Consider the following 19,325-nt stretch of genomic DNA (forward strand, 5'->3'; position numbering starts at 1 on the left):
AATAGTATTGTCAAGATTGGCATGCTAATAATATGTTGAAAGATTATTGTAAAAATAAAACACACAAAAATAAAACAATTTATGAATTGCTAAGTAGTCAGGCCATTGGGACCTAAAATCAGTGTGGGGGGGGGGGGGAGGGGGGGGATGGTATTATCCCTCCCAAGCATGGCCTTCTGCCTAAAAAGCGATTATGTGGTCAACCCACACCCATGGGTGTAGTACAGAGTCCCACATCTGGAACGGAGGCTTTCGAACTGCCAACACTCGATCCAGCAGGTCAACATGCTTCCTCTCACCTCGAGATCTGGAGTGAACTGGTTTCTCAGTATTCGTCCCTCTCTAAAGCTAAGCGCCTTGTGTTCTGGTTCGGCGTCTGGCCCAGTTAATTTGTTTGGGATGCCGTTTTTGAGAAGCTCGGATCCTCCGAAAAGAGGGGACGTTGTCACTGGATTTCTTTGGTCTCCGGCATGGTGGTAGGTCCGCTCTCTTGCTCTATCGTGTGACACCATCTTATAATCGCTGTGGTATGTCTTCTGGTGTCTCTGCCTGCGTGAGGTTTTGCATGTAGGCTTCAAAGATTTTGTCAAGCCCTGATAGAGTGTGGGGTTGTTGAGCTGGTGGACATTTGGCAGCCGCCATTTTAAGTGGGATTCTCCAGCGACCATCGCTTCACTAAGATGGCGGGGAGGGAAAGAGCAGCTATGGGTAATAACTGTCCTTATCCTGCCTCCAGGTAGGTCAGTGTCCAAGAGACCAGCCATGTTTCAGTGCCTCAACCACCAGATAGGCTGTAGGTAGGCCGCTGGAGCCCTCACTGCAGGCAGTTTGGCCCTCTAGAGAGGAAAGCAGCCTCTGCAAGCTTGGGGAGTCCTGACGTGCTGTCATGGTGAATAATCAGGATTCAAGTTTCTGTAAAGTAGGTAATAATTCCGATTTTGCAAGGAGCTCTTTCGCGTGCGGCTGCTCGTCTCGACAGTCAGGCCCCGCCCCCCCGTTTACATTTTTTAAGACGAGCACTATGTTTTTATTATCTTTCAAAACAAAACCTGAATGTAAAAAATGTATTTTTGACAATATTTACTAGTTAAACCTCCTTTAATAACTTATTGTAAGCAGAATGAATGTTTAGTTAAAGGCTAAAGCAAGAGACCAATGCTCGACAGACCATATAGGAGGTCACGTGGGGGGAAAACTAGCACAGTTCTGAGTTTCACATTGACGGATTAGTAGAGCTGGATATGTTTCCCAGTTAATGCCAAATACCATACAATATATGTATGCATTTAGTTATGCATTTTTTTCATTGGGCTATAATGAAAAACAGTTTGCAAAAGCAGCAGTTCTCTAGTCTGCAGCCCATGCAAGCCCTCCCCTTCTAACCGCGTCCAGACTTTCTCTGTCTGTCTAATCACAGACTTTCCAATGCAGCACAATTAGAAGTTTTTGCAAGGCAGGTGCTCTGGGCAATTGCTGCCTTTTGAGTTTAGCTTCACTGAGCTAAGCAAACAAGGAAGTAACAGGACATGTTCTCTACTTGAAAGCCAGGGAGTGTAACCAGGTTAATTTATGAAAATGCCAATTTCTATTAATATCTCCACTTTTTGTAAACAGATAAAGCTCTTCAGCAAGCTAAAGTGCTTTAGAGATCTAGAGCGTCCCTTTAACAGAAACTTAATTTTTAATGGAAACGTCATTTCCATCTCAAAAACATTGCGCGCATCCGCCCCTACTAAACGCCAGATGCGACTATGGTGTTGGTCCATTCCACTTTCCTTTCTCGCCTTGACTACTGTAATCCGCTTCTCAGTGGTCTTACGTTCTCCCAACTTGCGCCGTTACAGTCCATAATGAATGCTGAGGCGAGGCTCATCTTCCTGTCCGCCTGCACCTCCCATGCCTCACCCTTCTGTCAGTCCCTACATTGGCTTCCTATAAAATATAGAGCTCAATTTAAAATTCTGGTTCTTGCTTTCAAATCTCTACATAATGCTGCTCCCACCTATCTATCCTCCCTTATACACAAGTATGTCCCGTCTAGGCCCTTACGAACTGCTGAAGACTTACGTCTATCTTCTGTCCGTACTCTGATGCTCGCCTTCAAGATTTCTCGAGGGCTGCACCGTTCCTGTGGAACTCGCTTCCCTCCTCCGTTCAGGGCCGGACTGGCCCACCGGGATACCGGGAAATTTCCCGGTGGGCCGTCGTGACCTGCGGCCGCAGGGAGAACTTGATTGGCGGCCGCAGGGGAAGCTCTTCTGGGCCGGCGGCCGGTGGGGGAGCAGGCTGTTCTGGGGGAGCAGGCTGTTCTGTCTCTGCTCCCCTTCCCTCGCGCGCAGCTTAATGAGACCGGAGCCGGAATATGACGTCATATTCCGGCTCCGGTCTCTTTATAGCCCGCGAGGGAGGGGGAGCAGAGACAGAACAGCCTGCTCCCCCAGAACAGCCTGCTCCCCCACCGGCCGCCGGCCCAGAAGAGCTTCCCCTGCGGCCGCCAATCAAGTTCTCCCTGCGGCCGCCAGCACAGCAGTCTGCCCACCCACAGGTACCAAAAAGTATGTATGTCAGTGTGTGTGTGTGTGTGTCTGTCTGTCATGCTGTGTGTGTGTGTCTGTCATGCTGTGTGTGTCTGTCATGCTGTGTGTGTGTGTGTGTGTGTCTGTCATGCTGTGTGTGTGTGTCTGTCTGTCTGTCATTGTGTGTGTGTGTGTCTGTCATGCTGTGTGTGTGTGTGTCTGTCATGCTGTGTGTGTGTGTCATGCTGTGTGTGTGTGTGTGTGTGTGTGTCATGCTGTGTGTGTGTGTGTGTGTGTGTGTGTCATGCTGTGTGTGTGTGTCATGCTGTGTGTGTGTGTGTGTGTCTGTCATGCTGTGTGTGTGTGTGTCTGTTTGTGTCATGGTGTGTGTGTGTGTGTCTGTGTCATGCGGTGTGTGTGTCTGTGTCATGCTGTGTGTCTGTCTGTGTCATGCTGTGTGTGAGTCTGTGTCATGCTGTGTCTCTGTCTGTGTCATGCTGTGTGTGAGTCTGTGTCATGCTGTGTCTCTGTCTGTGTCATGCTGTGTGTCTGTCTGTGTCATGCTGTGTGTCTGTCTGTGTCATGCTGTGTGTCTGTCTGTGTCATGCGGTGTGTCTGTCTGTGTCATGCTGTGTTTGGGTCTGTCTGTGTCATGCTGTGTTTGGGTCTGTCTGTGTCATGCTGTGTGTGTGTGTCTGTCTGTGTCATGCTGTGTGTCTGTATCATGGTGTGTGTGTCTGTCATGGTGTGTGTGTGTGTGTGTGTCAGTCGTGGTGTCTGTGTGTGTTTTTAAAAATAATGTTTTACTCACCTTTTTTTTTTTCCAACGTCGTGCTGGTCTCTGCCTCTATGACTGAGATCATCAAGCTTGATGATCTCAGCCAATCCGCACCGACACAGGAAGCGCCTCTAGTGACCGTCTGAGTGTCTGTCACTAGAGGTGTCACTAGGAAGCAATGTAAACACTGCCTTTTCTCTGCAAAGTCAGTGTTTACATTCAAAAGCCTGCAGCGACAGGCTATAGACACCAGAAACACTACATTAAGCTGTGTGTGTGTGCGCCTGCTAGTGAGCTTGCTTGCTTGCGCGTGTGTGTGTGTGTGTGTGTGTGTGTGTGTGTGCCTGCTAGTGAGTGAGCTTGGGTTTTTATGTCAATGAGCTTATGTATATTAGTGAAATTGTTTGTCTATGAGGCTGTGTATCAATGAGCTTGTGTGTGTCAGTGAGATTGTCTGTGTCTGCATGTGAGTATGCTTACTGTATAATTAAATGTTTTACTCTGAAAGGACCAATATATTATATTAGAAAAAGCTATATATATATATATATATATATATATATATATATATAACATAACTCTATTATCTGGGGTGGCAAGACATAGCCTTACATATTACATGCAACAATATATGGCGCAATGACTTATGGGGCTGGCATAGATTTTTTTTTTCCAGGGCTGCTTTGTATCCCCAGTCCGGCCCTGCCTCCGTTAGATGCTCACCCAGTCTCCACTCCTTCAAAAAATCGTTAAAAACCCACTTCTTCATAAAAGCGTATCAATTAAACTGTTAATAGCTCCCAACTGATTCCTCTTCTACAACTGTCACTAGTCTAATACTATCCTTACCTTTTTGTGTCATTTTACCCCACTCCCTCTAGCATGTAAGCTCATTGAGCAGGGCCCGCAACCCCTCTGTTCCTGTGTGTCCAACTTGTCTGGTTACAACTACATGTCTGTTCGTCCACCCATTGTAAAGCACTGCGGAATTTGACGGCGCTCTATAAATATCATAATAATAATAACAGGCAGAATATGATCTAATGAATAGATGGAATCTAAATTTGGTCAATACAATTTTTTATTTTTTTTATCTAAATGGAGATAGGACAAAACAACGTTGTAGTTTGCTGTGAGTTGAGAACTTGAGACATTCCATTTACTGAATGTATGGTTTGAATCAAGAAGTCTGTCCAAATAAGGCAACTGTACCAAGGATAATATGTAAGTGTAGTTGAGTCTAGAGAGCTGAGATTTAAAATTGGTATTCTAGAAGGAAAGGAGGATAATCCATGAAGGTCGAAAGCCAGTAAGGTGGAAACATACAAGGGTGATCCATAAGTGTAGTTTTGCTGGGACAGGAGCCCAAAACATAAGTTTCTTGCAAATTCCTGACACTTACCAACTATGTTACCTCACAACTCCAGTGTCCTTATTTACTCCTCATCATGGTATCAACTTTTCTTCTTCTTTCCAATGTCACAATTCCAATCATCGCTCACACCCAGTGTCACCGTCCCAACTTCCCTAACCCAAGCATCACCTTCACTCTTCCTCATTCAAGTGTCAACCTCTTTATACCTTAATGTCACCATAGCCCCCGTCCTCTTTGCTCCATCTAACTCATACTCCTCCACTGCAATGTCACTCCAATGCTAACTTGCCATGGTACAAAAAAGATGAAGTGCTCACTCAGTATTGGAAATTAATAAAAAAAAAAACACCACTGGTGTGCATATGGAGCGCTTACAAATTTGTTGACTCACCCATATGGGTTAACATACATATGTATGGAAAACGTGACTCATAGCGATATATCTGAAACAAATGTAAATGCAAGAAATAGTGCAGATAACGTTTTCAATAAGTGCAGTGAGGGAATATTCTATATGGTCTCACTCACATGTAGCAGAGCCCTATAGGATAGGCTCAGATCTCAATGGCCTGCGTGTGCTTATGGTGACACAGTACCCAATCGGTCCTCTAGGCGTCTGGAGATCCTTATGCTTACTTGAGAGACAGAGAGAAAACAAGGGGAAGAGGAGAACCCCTAGTGCTGTCAATCCCAATGTACAATGTCAAATAGTGCAGAAAAAGTGGCTTCTCACCTGATGTGGAGCCCTATACCTGGCTCCTGGTGTGTAGGTGTCTGTGCCTTTAATGGGGCAACTACCCTTCTTTAAGCAGCAACAATGGAAAATGTATTAAATAAAGTAGTAAAAACTTAAAAATAAAGTATGAACAAAATTGTGAGAAATTATAAAATGTGGAATCTTCAATCCTCCAGCCGAAACATGTTTCACTGTACCCAGACAGCTTTTTCAATCGGTAATAGAGTTGCTGCTGTTGCTTGTATAAATACTTTGTACTTCCTCCTGTGTGGTCCTTCAAACTTCCCTCCCTCCAATCCGCTGGCGTCCTTTTTCATGAACAGCTGTACTGTGTTAGTAATGAGAATGCTCCAGTCTCGGGGCAAGTCACATGACCCAAAGCGTCACGTGCCGCATCACAAATTGGGCGTGTTTTCAATGTAGGGCTCACAGTTCCATATCGTCCATTTTGAAGTTGGGCAAAATGCCCTTCCTTCAACCAAGTCTGTTCCTATTTACAAACCAGATGCTCAATTTGAGCGATATATAAACGAAAAAATGAAGGGAGAAAGAAGGGATAGTATTATTGTATATTGCTTACAAGTTAATTCATAAAATTTACATATCAAAAAATAAAAACCATCTAGTGTTTTTCATTTAAAGTGACAGTACATGCAGAAAGACAGGTGGTGAATAGGAGTGTGCTATTTTAGGAGAAATGCTAAAAAATATATATAAAAAAATATAAAATATATATAAATATATAGTAGGTTCCTAGTTGGTCTCCCATACAAGTACTAACCAGGCCTGAGCCTGGATGGCTTCTGAGATCTGACAAGATCAGGCATTTTCAGACTGGTATGGCCATAGAATAAATATTTAAAATGTATGAAACATACTAATAAAAAGTAATTTAAGTTAAAAAATGACATACCGTATTTTTCGCTCCATAAGACGCACTTTTTTCCCCTCAAAAGTGAGGGGAAATGTCTGTGCGTCTTATGGAGCGAATATAAAGCTTTACTTACCTGTCTTGTAGCGTTGGCCGGCAGCACAGGGCGCACCACGGTACTGGAACTTGAATTTCAGGTTCCGGTTTCCGGCGGGACTGAAAGGAAGTGCGCACTCAGCTTGTGCACACTTCCTTTCAGTCCCGCCGGAAACCGGAACCTGAAATTCAAGTTCCAGTACCGCGGTGCGCCCTGTGCTGCCGGCCAACGCTACAAGACAGGTAAGTAATTATGGGACAAGGGGAGGGGGACAGTATGGGAGAGGAGAATATGGGGAGGGGGATGCAGTCTATGGGGAGGGGGGGGGAGATGAAGTCTATGGGGGGGGATAAAGTCTATGGGGAGGGGGGGATGAAGACTATGGGGAGGGGGGGATGAAGTCTATGGGGAGGGGGGGATGAAGTCTATGGGGCAGGGGGATGAAGACTATGGGGCGGGGGGATGAAGACTATGGGGAGGGGGGGATGAAGACTATGGGGCGGGGGGATGAAGACTATGGGAGGGGGGGATGAAGACTATGGGGAGGGGGGGGATGAAGACTATGGGGAGGAAGGGGATGAAGACTATGGGGAGGGAGGGTATGAAGACTATGGGGAGGGAGGGGATGAAGACTATGGGGAGGGGGGATGAAGACCTATGGGGAGGGGGGGGATGAAGACTATGGGGAGGGGGGGGGTGAAGACTATGGGGAGGAAGGGGATGAAGACCTATGGGGAGGGGGGGATGAAGACCTATGGGGAGGGGGGGATGAAGACCTATGGGGAGGGGGGGATGAAGACTATGGGGGGGGTGGATGAAGACTATGGGAGAGAGGAGAAGACTATGGGAGGGGGTGACACTATGGGACAGGGGAGAAAAAAATATTCTGAACAAACTGTCCCATAGTAAGAAACACTATGGGACAGTTTGTTCAGAATATTTTTTTTCTGGGTTTCTTCCTCTAAAAACTAGGTGCGTCTTATGGAGCGAAAAATACGGTAACTCAAAATCATCATTGAGACCATTAGGCTGCATGGTATTCAGGTTAAAAATCTATTGCATCTCCCTTTGGCCTAATTTTTTGATAAAATCTCCCCCTCTGCAATCGGGTGATACCCTCTGAATTACATGGAATTCTAACAGGGTGGGGTCGCTATTATGTTTATTTTTAAAATGTAAGGAGACACTGTGCTTTTCATAGTTGTTCCTAATATTCCTGTACTCAAATATGAAACTTTCTTTTAGTGCGTCCTACATATAAAAGTCCACATGGGCATATCAAGAGATAAATAACTTTCGTGGACTGACAAGTAATTAGCTCGTTGATCTTAAACATAACTTTTTTATTTTGAGGGTGTGCAAATTCTTTTACTAGTCTTTTCTTACTTTTTGAGTTCTTGCACGCGCCACAGTATCCACAACCATGAAACCCTTTTGTTTCGTTGAAAAAGTCCCTATTACATCTTTTTGGGGGTATATGGTTAGATGTTAAGGTGTTTCTTAAATTCTTTACTCCTCTATATACAATCTTAGGCTTCTCCGGAAGAATACTATTAAGGAGGGGGTCATTTCTTAAAATTGGCCAATATTTAGAGACTATTTGTCTAAATTCTTTACTTTTACAGTTAAAGTCACATATAAGTCCTATTGTTTGTGGTTTTCCTTTATTTTTAGTGTTGTATTTAATTAGATCTTTTCTGTCCTTTATTTTGACTTCTTCAAGGGCTTTCCCCAACAATGTCTCGTTATATCCCTTCTCTCTAAAATCTTTCATAATTTTGTGGGATTGTTCCTGGAATTTGCATTCCTCCATGCAATTCCTCCTTATCCACTTATGGCCATACCAGTCTGAAAATGCCTGATCTCGTCAGATCTCAGAAGCCATCCAGACTCAGGCCTGGTTAGTACTTGTATGGGAGACCAACTCGGAACCTGTCACGACAGTCCTTAGTCGACATGCCCTCGTGCAGTACTCGCACTCACCACTCTTTCTGTTTGGCACTGTTCTCCTTTCCTTTCGTTAGGCACTACACCTGGCCCTTGTTTAGCACCTATATATTCTGGTTTCTCCCCTCACTCCCTGTCAGATCATTATCCTCTATCCTTGACCCTGTACCTGCTGTTTCCTGGCTCCCGTGATTCTGGCTCCTGTCTCCTGTGTCTTGTTTCCTGAGTATCCTGAGTATCTTGTGTTTCCTGATCCGGTGTTCCGATGTCCTTATGGTCCTGTGTCCTGTGCCTCCTGTTCCAGTGTTCGCCTGCAGTGTTCCTGTCTAGACTCCTTCTCCAGTGATTCTGACCTTGCTGCATTATTTCTGTGTGACCTGCTTAGGACTTTGCCCCTTGATGTTCATTTTGTACTTGGTGGCTGCACTAACCTGACTAAGCCTTTACCTTTGCCTAGGACTATTGTGGACTCTGCCTGCTCTATTGTATATATTGGGTTATTGTATATATTAATATATTTGTGGCATTGTCATATTTTGTTTTGTATATATTATATATATCTATATCCTTTTGGTTTGCCTTAATACATTTTCTTTATTACTCCATTTATCGTGTCCTAGAATTATTTCTCTGCTAAGTTGGTTCCCACACTTAAAGGGACAGTGCTGTTGCAGGACAGCACCCCTTCATGTCAGGACAGAATGATCTGACCACTTGGAACCGGCAGAGTATAATGTCTAGGATCATAATGAAGAACCTTGTTGGTATTCACGCTGATTCACAGCAAGAGTGTGCTCTCATTGAGACTTGTTGTAATCAGTTAGGAAAAATTCAGCGGCAGATTGGAAAGGCCTCTAATTTATGCTTATCTATTATAGATGTCTCCTGTCAAATCCAGAAATCTGTATTATGTGGATTTATCTATGAACTTCAAACTTTTCACAAAAACATATGTGATTCATTGCTTTTTCAGTTACCTAATTGCGATATATGGTTGAGAGAGCCTCCTGTGATAAGTAGGGTGTATACACTTATCCGTGTGTCTCTTAAAGAGATATCACATAACAAATCTTTATCATATTTGCAGAGACAAGTGAGAGTAATGCACAATAATCTTGTTGCTTTGTTACCTGAAGTGCAATTTATTATTGATCTTGTACAAGAAAGAATGACTGTCTTTATGCCTGATAATAATGATGGCATTCCCTTTTCTGATGTACATAGCATAACAAATCCTCCTGACTCTGACTTGGGAAAATGGCTTGTTGGTCCTCCCGACTGCAAAACCGAAGTCCCTCTGGAAATTAAAGCTGAATGCCTTCCTGCCCAAACAAAAGACGAAGATGTTGAGGGGTTATACAGCACTGGCGATCCCCTCATGGACCAAGTCTTTGATGAACTGGGTGCTCGTTGCATAGCAGCTTTAGAGGACGAGCAGTCTGAATGGGAAGGTAGTACCAGTACGCAGTTTCCTAATGTTGTCTCAGTACCAGAGACCCATAGTACCCATATATTACCGTCTCTTTTCTGCAAGATCCACTCGCCTATTCCCAAGGTGAAGCTACCGGTTACCAAGATGAACGATCTCAACACCGTTCAAGAGGGTACAAGTCTGGTCAGAGAAAGTCTCAAGCAAACTCTGCCCAACCACGAAGCAGAAACAGACTCCCCTGAGTCTGCAACTAGAGATACGAATTCCTACCTCACCGTGCCAATTGAGGAGACCACCAGTGACCTTAACCAGGTAACGGGATCTGATCTGAAGGCCTGTCCCACAAAGGACAATGCATCCGAACTAGAAGAGTCACCTATAAAATGTGCTCCGGGTGATGCAAGTGACGACAAGGTTGGACCATTGAAATTGGGGACCAATCTCGTTGAAGGTGAATCTCCTGTCAAAAAGTCACCACGTAGGAGACGTGGTAAACGACCTACTTCTTTCAAGACACTGGCTGAGAAGGCTGAAGAACCAAAGGTGAAAACTTCAGAACAACCAGTGGAAGAAGAGGCTATTGTGCCAAAGGCAGCTCATGATTTTGATGTGGGGAGGCTTGATGATTCCAATTTTAACCCTTCTACCTCTGGGGGTTTGAAGATTGGCACCCCTCTCACAACCGCAACTGTGAAAAATGAGTTGTCGCCAAGTAAAAAAGACTGTTATCTTCAAATAGAAGACAAAGACTCAGACTGGGTGCAACGTGACAAACCCGTGATGGATCAAGCCCAAGAGAAGAATCTAAATGAGACCAGGCTTGTTCTAAACCCACAGCCTGAAGAAGACTCTACAGTTCTTCAAGTTACATGCTCTGGTAGAACAATTTCTCTGCTGCAAGAGGAAACCCCAACTACCAAGCTTGTACCTGAACCAAGCGCCGAAGATTATTCTAATCAGTCGCTTAACCAAACGCCAAAGGAAGGGAGTGAAACCGAACAAGGAGGTACCTGTTCCCATGATGAAGGAAGCTCCTTCTATGACATTTCAGTTACCATGATGTCTATCACTCCACCTAAACTCCAGCAAGTATTAAATGAAGACTTGCCTTCAGTTGAAAGTCTATCTACGACAAATAAAGAACTACCTCAAGCTGAGTTCACAAGGGAAGAAGAGAATGATTTCATTAACCAGGTATCTCTAGCCGCTACAGAAAAATGTCAATTTGAGAGAGAGTTGTCTCTACTTCGGTTAGCCCCGTGCTCGGAGAAATTTGGGGAACCATTCCTTGATGCATATCTGCGGTCTGTGGAGGAAGGCTCGCAGAATGTTCTTGATCCTGTACCTATTAATTTAGGGGATTCTCCTTGTTTGGTTCCAGTGGTACCTACCCAAGATTACGCAGAGACTGTTCTCCCTTCGACTGAAGTTGCATCGCAGTCTTTGTTCCGAGGATCCCACAAGCCAGAAACCAAGTCAGACCCAGGACTTCTGAGTGATGAACCTGTTACTAGCAATAGTCCCAGATCTAGTGGGTTAACACATTTGTCGGTCACTGGTATGGAGTGTTTCTTATCTTATGTGCGTTTACCTTCTGTTTCTGTGTCTGCCCTTCTATTGCTAAATGTTACTCTACAGTCCTTGCTTTTGTATGTTTCTATTCTGCCTCGTTGGTTTCTCCCATGGGATTGTCCACCTCTCATTCCTCCTAAGCCTCCTCCTTGTTTTCCTCTACTGGTTGGGTGGCCCTGATTTTCTTCTGTCACCCGTGGGGGATCTTTGGGTTTTGGAGCGCCGGGAGTCGCTCCTTAAGGGGGGGGTACTGTCACGACAGTCCTTAGTCGACATGCCCTCGTGCAGTACTCGCACTCACCACTCTTTCTGTTTGGCACTGTTCTCCTTTCCTTTCGTTAGGCACTACACCTGGCCCTTGTTTAGCACCTATATATTCTGGTTTCTCCCCTCACTCCCTGTCAGATCATTATCCTCTATCCTTGACCCTGTACCTGCTGTTTCCTGGCTCCCGTGATTCTGGCTCCTGTCTCCTGTGTCTTGTTTCCTGAGTATCCTGAGTATCTTGTGTTTCCTGATCCGGTGTTCCGATGTCCTTATGGTCCTGTGTCCTGTGCCTCCTGTTCCAGTGTTCGCCTGCAGTGTTCCTGTCTAGACTCCTTCTCCAGTGATTCTGACCTTGCTGCATTATTTCTGTGTGACCTGCTTAGGACTTTGCCCCTTGATGTTCATTTTGTACTTGGTGGCTGCACTAACCTGACTAAGCCTTTACCTTTGCCTAGGACTATTGTGGACTCTGCCTGCTCTATTGTATATATTGGGTTATTGTATATATTTATATATTTGTGGCATTGTCATATTTTGTTTTGTATATATTATATATATCTATATCCTTTTGGTTTGCCTTAATACATTTTCTTTATTACTCCATTTATCGTGTCCTAGAATTATTTCTCTGCTAAGTTGGTTCCCACACTTAAAGGGACAGTGCTGTTGCAGGGCAGCACCCCTTCATGTCATGACAGAACCTCAGGTGCCGTAAGCTACTTATGGCCATACCAGTCTGAAAATGCCTGATCTCGTCAGATCTCAGAAGCCATCCAGACTCAGGCCTGGTTAGTACTTGTATGGGAGACCAACTAGGAACCTCAGGTGCCGTAAGCTACAAAATTATGAAAGATTTTACATTGGGATTGACCGCACTAGGGGTTCTCCTTGACCGCACTAGGGGTTCTCCTCTTCCCCTTGTTTTCTCTCTCTCGCTCTCTCATGTATGCATAAGGATCTCCAGACGCCTAGAGGACCGATTGGGTACTGTGTCACCATAAGCACACGCAGGCCATTGAGATCTGAGCCTATCCTATAGGGCTCTGCTACATGTGAGTGAGACCATATAGAATATTCCCTCACTGCACTTATTGAAAACGTTATCTGCACTATTTCTTGCATTTACATTTGTTTCAGATATATCGCTATGAGTCACGTTTTCCATACATATGTATGTAGCGCTCCACCTGCACACCAGTGGTGGTTTTTATTATTAATTTCCAATACTGAGTGAGCACTTCATCTTTTTTGTACTAATCTATAGGGTAGAGAGTCCCTATTTGTGTGGTAGCTGCTATCATTCTATTCAATTATTAACTGAAAGCGCCTTGAAAACACACACATTCTTATTTCTGTTAACTTGCCATGGTGTTCAAGTGGAGTTCTCCAACTCAGCTGTCGTTGCCTCCTCTAACTTCAGACATTAATTTTTGTAATGCAAGATGACTATGCTTTTTTTCACTTAACTGATAAGTTCTGATGCACAACGTGAACTAAAGTTCACATCACACACCAGAATTTCATTACCACAGGTTTGTGCAGAAAGGAACATGAGTCTATAAATCACTCACTTCACCACACATGACATATTTCTTTTTTTGTCCGGTGTATTATTTGCATATGTGCCTTGTATGAGTGTTTTCGTGTGCAAACAAAATGTGAATTCATGTGTGTAATGTATGTGAATGCATATTTATGTTTGTGTATAATGTGTGCGTGTACAGCATTTACAATGCAAATGTGAATTGGCCTCCATTCATAGGCACTCTAACAGCAAGAATTTAGCCTACGTGTATAAGTAGAGCCGTAGGCATTTAATTTGCAAATGTTTCCAACTGTACCAAGGTCAGCATTTACTCACCTTTGCTAGTGTATAAGTGCTGATTCTGTTAGATAAATCGTCATATTTGTATTTAAAGGATGCATATAATATAAATGTAATGTAAAAAATATTAAAATATGGACATAATTATTTATATACTTTGATTATGACCATTTTTTCTTTTTTTTATATTTTATCTTTAAAAAAGCTTAATTTTTTCTCCCTAAACCCAGATGTCAGGTCCTGTCAAGTGCTACAACATTTGGGGGATATTTAAAAGACGGGTAATTGGGGGCGTCATGCCCTAAACCTTCCCCTAGAAATGCCCAAAGTGAAATATTTTTATATTCAAAATTTGTGTTTGTGGACAAACATGTCAAGCTACTATTTAGGATATTAACTTCGCCTTTTAATTATTCTGTTTGGGATTCCCTATTAAGAGGGGCCCTGCAATTTCTTCAAAGGAATTCTGTAGGACAGCTGAGCATATCCTAGGCAAGTCCATACCCTCCTTGAATTGCTTCTGCGTCAATCACAATCACAAAACTGTGAACAGCGTAGGAAATAATACTTCCAGCTTAGAGTGACCTTTTAACGGTGAATACAAAAGTTTTCTACTGGTTCTTGATTGGAAAACTGAACACTGTCAATGAGAGAAGGCCTTGGGTATGGGCTGCTAGAGTTTGCTGTGCTGATGTTTGTTTTTTGTTTTGCATTTCTATAAATGGACAATGAATAATAGGAATCTAGGTCATTAGGCAATATTTGTAATTCTAATCAGGCTGGATCTTAGCAGAATGCCTTCTATAGATATCAGTACAGTTCATTTTACATGAGTGATAATTGATGCTGCACAAGAATGCGCACAATGTTAAAGGGACACTCCAGGCACCCAGACCACTTCTGCCCATTGGAGTGGTGTCGGTGCCAACTCCCACTACTCCTAACCCTGCAAGTGTAATTATTGCAGTTTTTTATAAACTGCAATAATTACCTTGCAGGGTTAACTCCACCTCTAGTGGCTGTCTACTAGACAGCCACTAGAGGTCACTTCCTCCTTCATAGCACAGGAAACCTGTGCTAGAGCGTCGCTGGACGTCCTCACGCTGTGTGAGGACCTCCAGCGTCGCTCATTTCCCCATAGGAAAGCATTGAAATTATTTTTCATTGCTTTCCTATGGGGAGCGCCAATGCGCATGCGCGGCATTAGGTCTCCTCGCTCGGTTGGTGGTATCAATCTCGCCCACCCGCCAATGCAATGCAGAGGAGGAGCGGCGCGGAGGAGGAGACAGCGACAAGGGACATCGTCGCTGCCTCAGGTAAGTGACTGAAGGGGTTTTCACCCCTTCAGTAACCGGGGATTGGTGGGTGGGAGGGAGAGGGACCCTCCAGTGCCAGGAAAACTGATTGTTTTCCTGGCACTGGAGATTCCCTTTAATTGTTCTCGGCACTAAAAAAAATTGTCATTTTATGATGAGACTGTCCGTAGATGCTCGCCATTCACTACTCCCCATGGCTGTTTCATATTGTTCTGTAGATGTAGAATTCTGCAATAATATAATGATAGATTAATGGATATGATAAATTGTTTGTGTTGATATCTTACTGCTATTATACCTTCAGGTTGCATCCTTAAGTTAGAATTGCATCTAACCGATCAGAGTTGTATGTATGCTGCCCGGTGATCCATAAATAGCTTGATATATTAAATAGAACAGTTGCCAGCATGTTGACTGGCAGATTTAAATATAGAAGATACACTAAGATGTGAAATCCTCTTTGGAAACCTGTTTAGGACACACATTGACATTAATTGCCTTTGTCAGGGATCCTTAGATCTATGTGAGTATATATAGACTATATTACCCTTTATTAGCTGCGGAACATAAACCTGAATGTAGAGTTACACAAGCCCTTCTTTATTTGAGTAACAAAATTATTTAGGGTTCCACAAGCCTAGCACCCTCATACAGTCTATCTGTCACATATTCTTCGTCTCCATGTGACAAAAACAGAGATAATTACCTTCTGAAGATAGAGGGGAGTGCGCTTGGCGGTCTTCTGTTATAATGCCTGGCTTTTGAGGCTTCTAGTACGTACGGCTCATTTGCCGCCTGAGGTCCCTTCAGCTGGTACACCCCCACCTACTGTACCTACACCTATCATATATAGGGTACCTACTATTACCCTATCTCCACCCCTGCATTTTGAAGGTAATACTTAAGAATGTCGGGTATTCCTTTTTCAGATTAAGAATAATTTTAAGCTTCAGAAGAGATTGGCTGAGACTGTCAAGAAAGCAGATCAGTGGTAGAACCAGCACAAGTCAAACACAGCCCTGGCCAATCAGCATTTCCTCATTAAATCAATACATCTCTATGAGGAAAGTTCAGTGTCTCCATGCAGAGGGTAGAGACACTAAATTGCAGTACTGCACAGGAAGCAGCTCTGGTAGCCGTCTAAAGAGTGGCTAGTGAAGTTACCACTAGCCTATAATGTAAACACTGCATTTATTCTTAAAACTCTGTGTTTACTGCAACAAGCCTGAATTAAATGAATCTATTCACCAAAACATATGCAATAAACTGAAGTTGTTTTAGGGACTATAGTGTCCTTTTAACAAGATTTTTTTTTATATATGGTAATATAAAGATCTCTACCTCCATAAAATTACACAGAGTCACTCAGGACACCTACATTGCCTTGTGGTTAGCTGAGGTCAACTACAAACAAGCTTCACTTTGTACAGGTATTACCTGTTGTTCAACTTGCAGGGTCACTCTTTACTACTTTAAAAATTAAACCGTTCCTCATCCTCTTTTGAACGTGGGTGTAATTCCAAAACTATTTACAATTTATGGATGTAAAAACACTTAGATAAAAGCTTCTTGCGATTAACTCGGGCTTGAGGATTCAAATAAATACTTTTAAAATGTAGAGTTTATTAGAAAAAAAATAAAATAATAAAATCACCCAAAAAATAAACACTTCATCTGTTTCATCTTAAAAAAGCATAGCCCACTAAGTAATTCCCTTTATGTGTTCCATGTGTAAACACCACACTTAATCATAAGCATAGATGTGATTCAGTAAAGTGCAAGCGAAATAAGAACAACCCTTAACAGCCGCTTAATTAGTTACCTGTTCAGGTTAGGTTGCTCCTAATGAAGTGGCTGTTAAGGGTTGCTCCTATTTAGCCTGCAACTCACAGATTAATGTAATAATAATAATATATAAATGTATTAAATGTGCAGCTCTCCCCAAATGTGCTTTTGTTAAAATACTTGGATATGAACTGGACCACAAGTTTAAAAATGTCCCTTTGGGATGTAGTGCATAATTCAATAGCTAATTCAATAAGACATATAGTTTTTAGCTGTATAGGCCATTTGTCATCTGGTGTATTTAACTTGTAATCATGTATGTAGTCACTATGACCAAAAAGTCTTTTTTTTTTTTTAAACTTTTCCTATTTTTTTGAAAGTTTTCCTATTTGTGGAAATTGTCACGAAGAGGGCTTCACTGCTGGTTGATGTCCCAATCTGACTCTTATCGGTTGTAATAAAATGCCATGACAATCAAGTAACTGAACAGTGAATGTTTGTACAGCATTCATGATTATAAACACATGCTTGTCTATATCCATTTTGTTCATTCTTAGAATTTCTGTCTCGTCATTCAAAAAGGACATTCTTGAATTTAGATGGCGCTTTTGCTAAATTAAATAACTCTAAAGTGCTCTCCAAGATGCTTACGAATTAGGATGTGATTACTCCACCATAGAAAAAGCTGAAAACTAAATTTTCCGCGTTGAGTGAATTTATCTTAAAAATAGACTGCTCCATCTAAAATAATAATAAATGTATGCCTTCATTTTGTTCCAGGACTGGATGGGAATGGGATCAAATGATGTTATTTAATTGCTAGCATTCTACTTGCCATTATATTGATGGGTGGATATATGTTTTTACAGACAGCTCAATCATTTCCCTGTTTTCTGCCAACAACAGTTAGCCCTTTTGAATGTCAGAAGACAAATAATGAAAGTGTGTTGCAAAAATCCAAACACACTCACATTAACCATGAACTGTGTAATAAGTAGATAAACACACATCCAAACAGTGGCTATGGTATACACAGAGTAGGAACGTGTATATAAATTCAGTTTCTTTTCATCGCACCACATTGTTTTGCAAACTTTGAGTACTGAGAGCATGCATCCATCTCTGCTCATGTTTACCTAAGATACCAAACTCAAAGAAAGTAGCTACATCTAAAAGTTTTAAATATAATGCCAAAGAGAGATAAAAATGTCCCTTTATAATAGTGAGGTTAATATAGACTTACAGTTTAGGGGGAAAAAATCAAGTTGATACATTTACATTGAGCAAAATGTAAATGTAAGAGACACATAGTGAGAGTGGTCTATGGTTAGCAGTTTCACGGATGGAATAATACCAGCTCGTGAGCATCTTGATTCCCTTCCTCAATGTGCCTAAATGAAAGCCAGCCATGTCTCGATGATAGGGACAATGACATTCCAAAACCATGCTTGTGGTCACTGTATCTATTGTATAGTGTTTACTGGTATTTTAGATTTAAATTATCCATACTGATTAGATCAGGGATAAGCAATAATTAGAGTCACTGTACCAAAACAAGACTTTGACATTTCGCTTTAATTTTTATTTCTTTTAACCCCTTAAGGACACATGACATGTGTGACATGTCATGATTCCCTTTTATTCCAGAAGTTTGGTCCTTAAGGGGTTCAAGGGACATTATAGCCACCAAAACAACTTTAGCTTAATGAAGCAGTTTTGGTGTATAGATAATGAGGTCCGTCACTCAGGGGATTGCCATAACGACGAGTGACTGACCTCGTCCGTCACCCGTTAAAATTAACCCCAGATCACTGCAATCGCGGCGATCGCGGGGTTAATGGTGCTCCGGTCTGCCTCTGTATTAGAGGCAGACCGGGAGCACCGACTTGCGCTGTCCCAGCACATGTGCCCGCTCTGACAGCATGTCAGAGCAAGCACATGTGCGGTGTATACTTACCTTCCGTCTCCTTGCACTTCCGGGTTCACTGTGAAGTGCAGGGAGACGGATCATCAGTGATCCTGCCCCCTGTCAAAAAAAATAAAGATTAATTAAAATCCCACCCACCTTTACCCATTTTAATAAAAAATTAACCCCTTCCCTGCCAATTGATCACTGACTACAGTGATCAATTGGCAGGGATTACATTTTACTATGATCTGATTTTTTTTTTTTAACCCCTGAGGGTTAATTCTTTTTTTTTTTTTTTTTTTAACCCTTGGGTTAAATTTATTTTATTAATTAATTTAAATATTTTACAATTATAAATTTAGCTAGCTGGGGAGGGTGGAAGTTAGTGGGGAATTGGGGGATTTAGTGTTAGGCTAACTAGGGGTTAACGTTAAAAAAAGTTTTAAAATAAGCTTTAAAAAGTTAAAAAATTACGAAAAAAATGTTTTAATAACGTTTAAGTAGAAAATAAAATAAAAACCCTTTACCCAGTCCAAATAAAAATTAACCCCTTCCCTGCCAGTCGATCACTGCCTACAGTTTTATACTGTGATCTAATTTTTTTTAACCCCTGACGATTAACTTTTATTTATTTTTAACCCTCAGGGGTTAAATTTATTTAATTAACTAATTTAAATATTGTATAATTAAATATTTTGCTAGCTGGGGTGGGTGGGAGTTATGGGAAAATGGGGAATTTACTGTTAGTGCTGCTTACTGCTAGTTAGGGGTTAACTGTAAAAAAAAAAAAAGCTTAGAAAAATTTTAAATCTGTAAAAAAAAGTTGTAAGAAAGTTTAGGAAACTTTAAAGCGGCACTGTCATGCCAAATCCCGTTTTTTTTTTTTTAACCCCCCTCCC

General features: G+C 42.2%; 1 protein-coding gene and 1 pseudogene across 4 annotated transcripts in view; both read left to right on the forward strand.

The window, feature by feature from the left end:
- ANO10 (anoctamin 10) overlaps positions 1 to 19,325 on the forward strand; it is a 356,469-nt gene that overhangs the window by 312,895 nt on the left and 24,249 nt on the right. The gene's annotated exons all lie outside the window — the stretch shown is intronic.
- Positions 12,310 to 12,428, forward strand: LOC134609556 (5S ribosomal RNA; annotated as a pseudogene).

This window comes from Pelobates fuscus, chromosome 4 (genome assembly GCF_036172605.1).
Source record: "Pelobates fuscus isolate aPelFus1 chromosome 4, aPelFus1.pri, whole genome shotgun sequence".
NCBI lineage: Eukaryota > Metazoa > Chordata > Amphibia > Anura > Pelobatidae > Pelobates > Pelobates fuscus.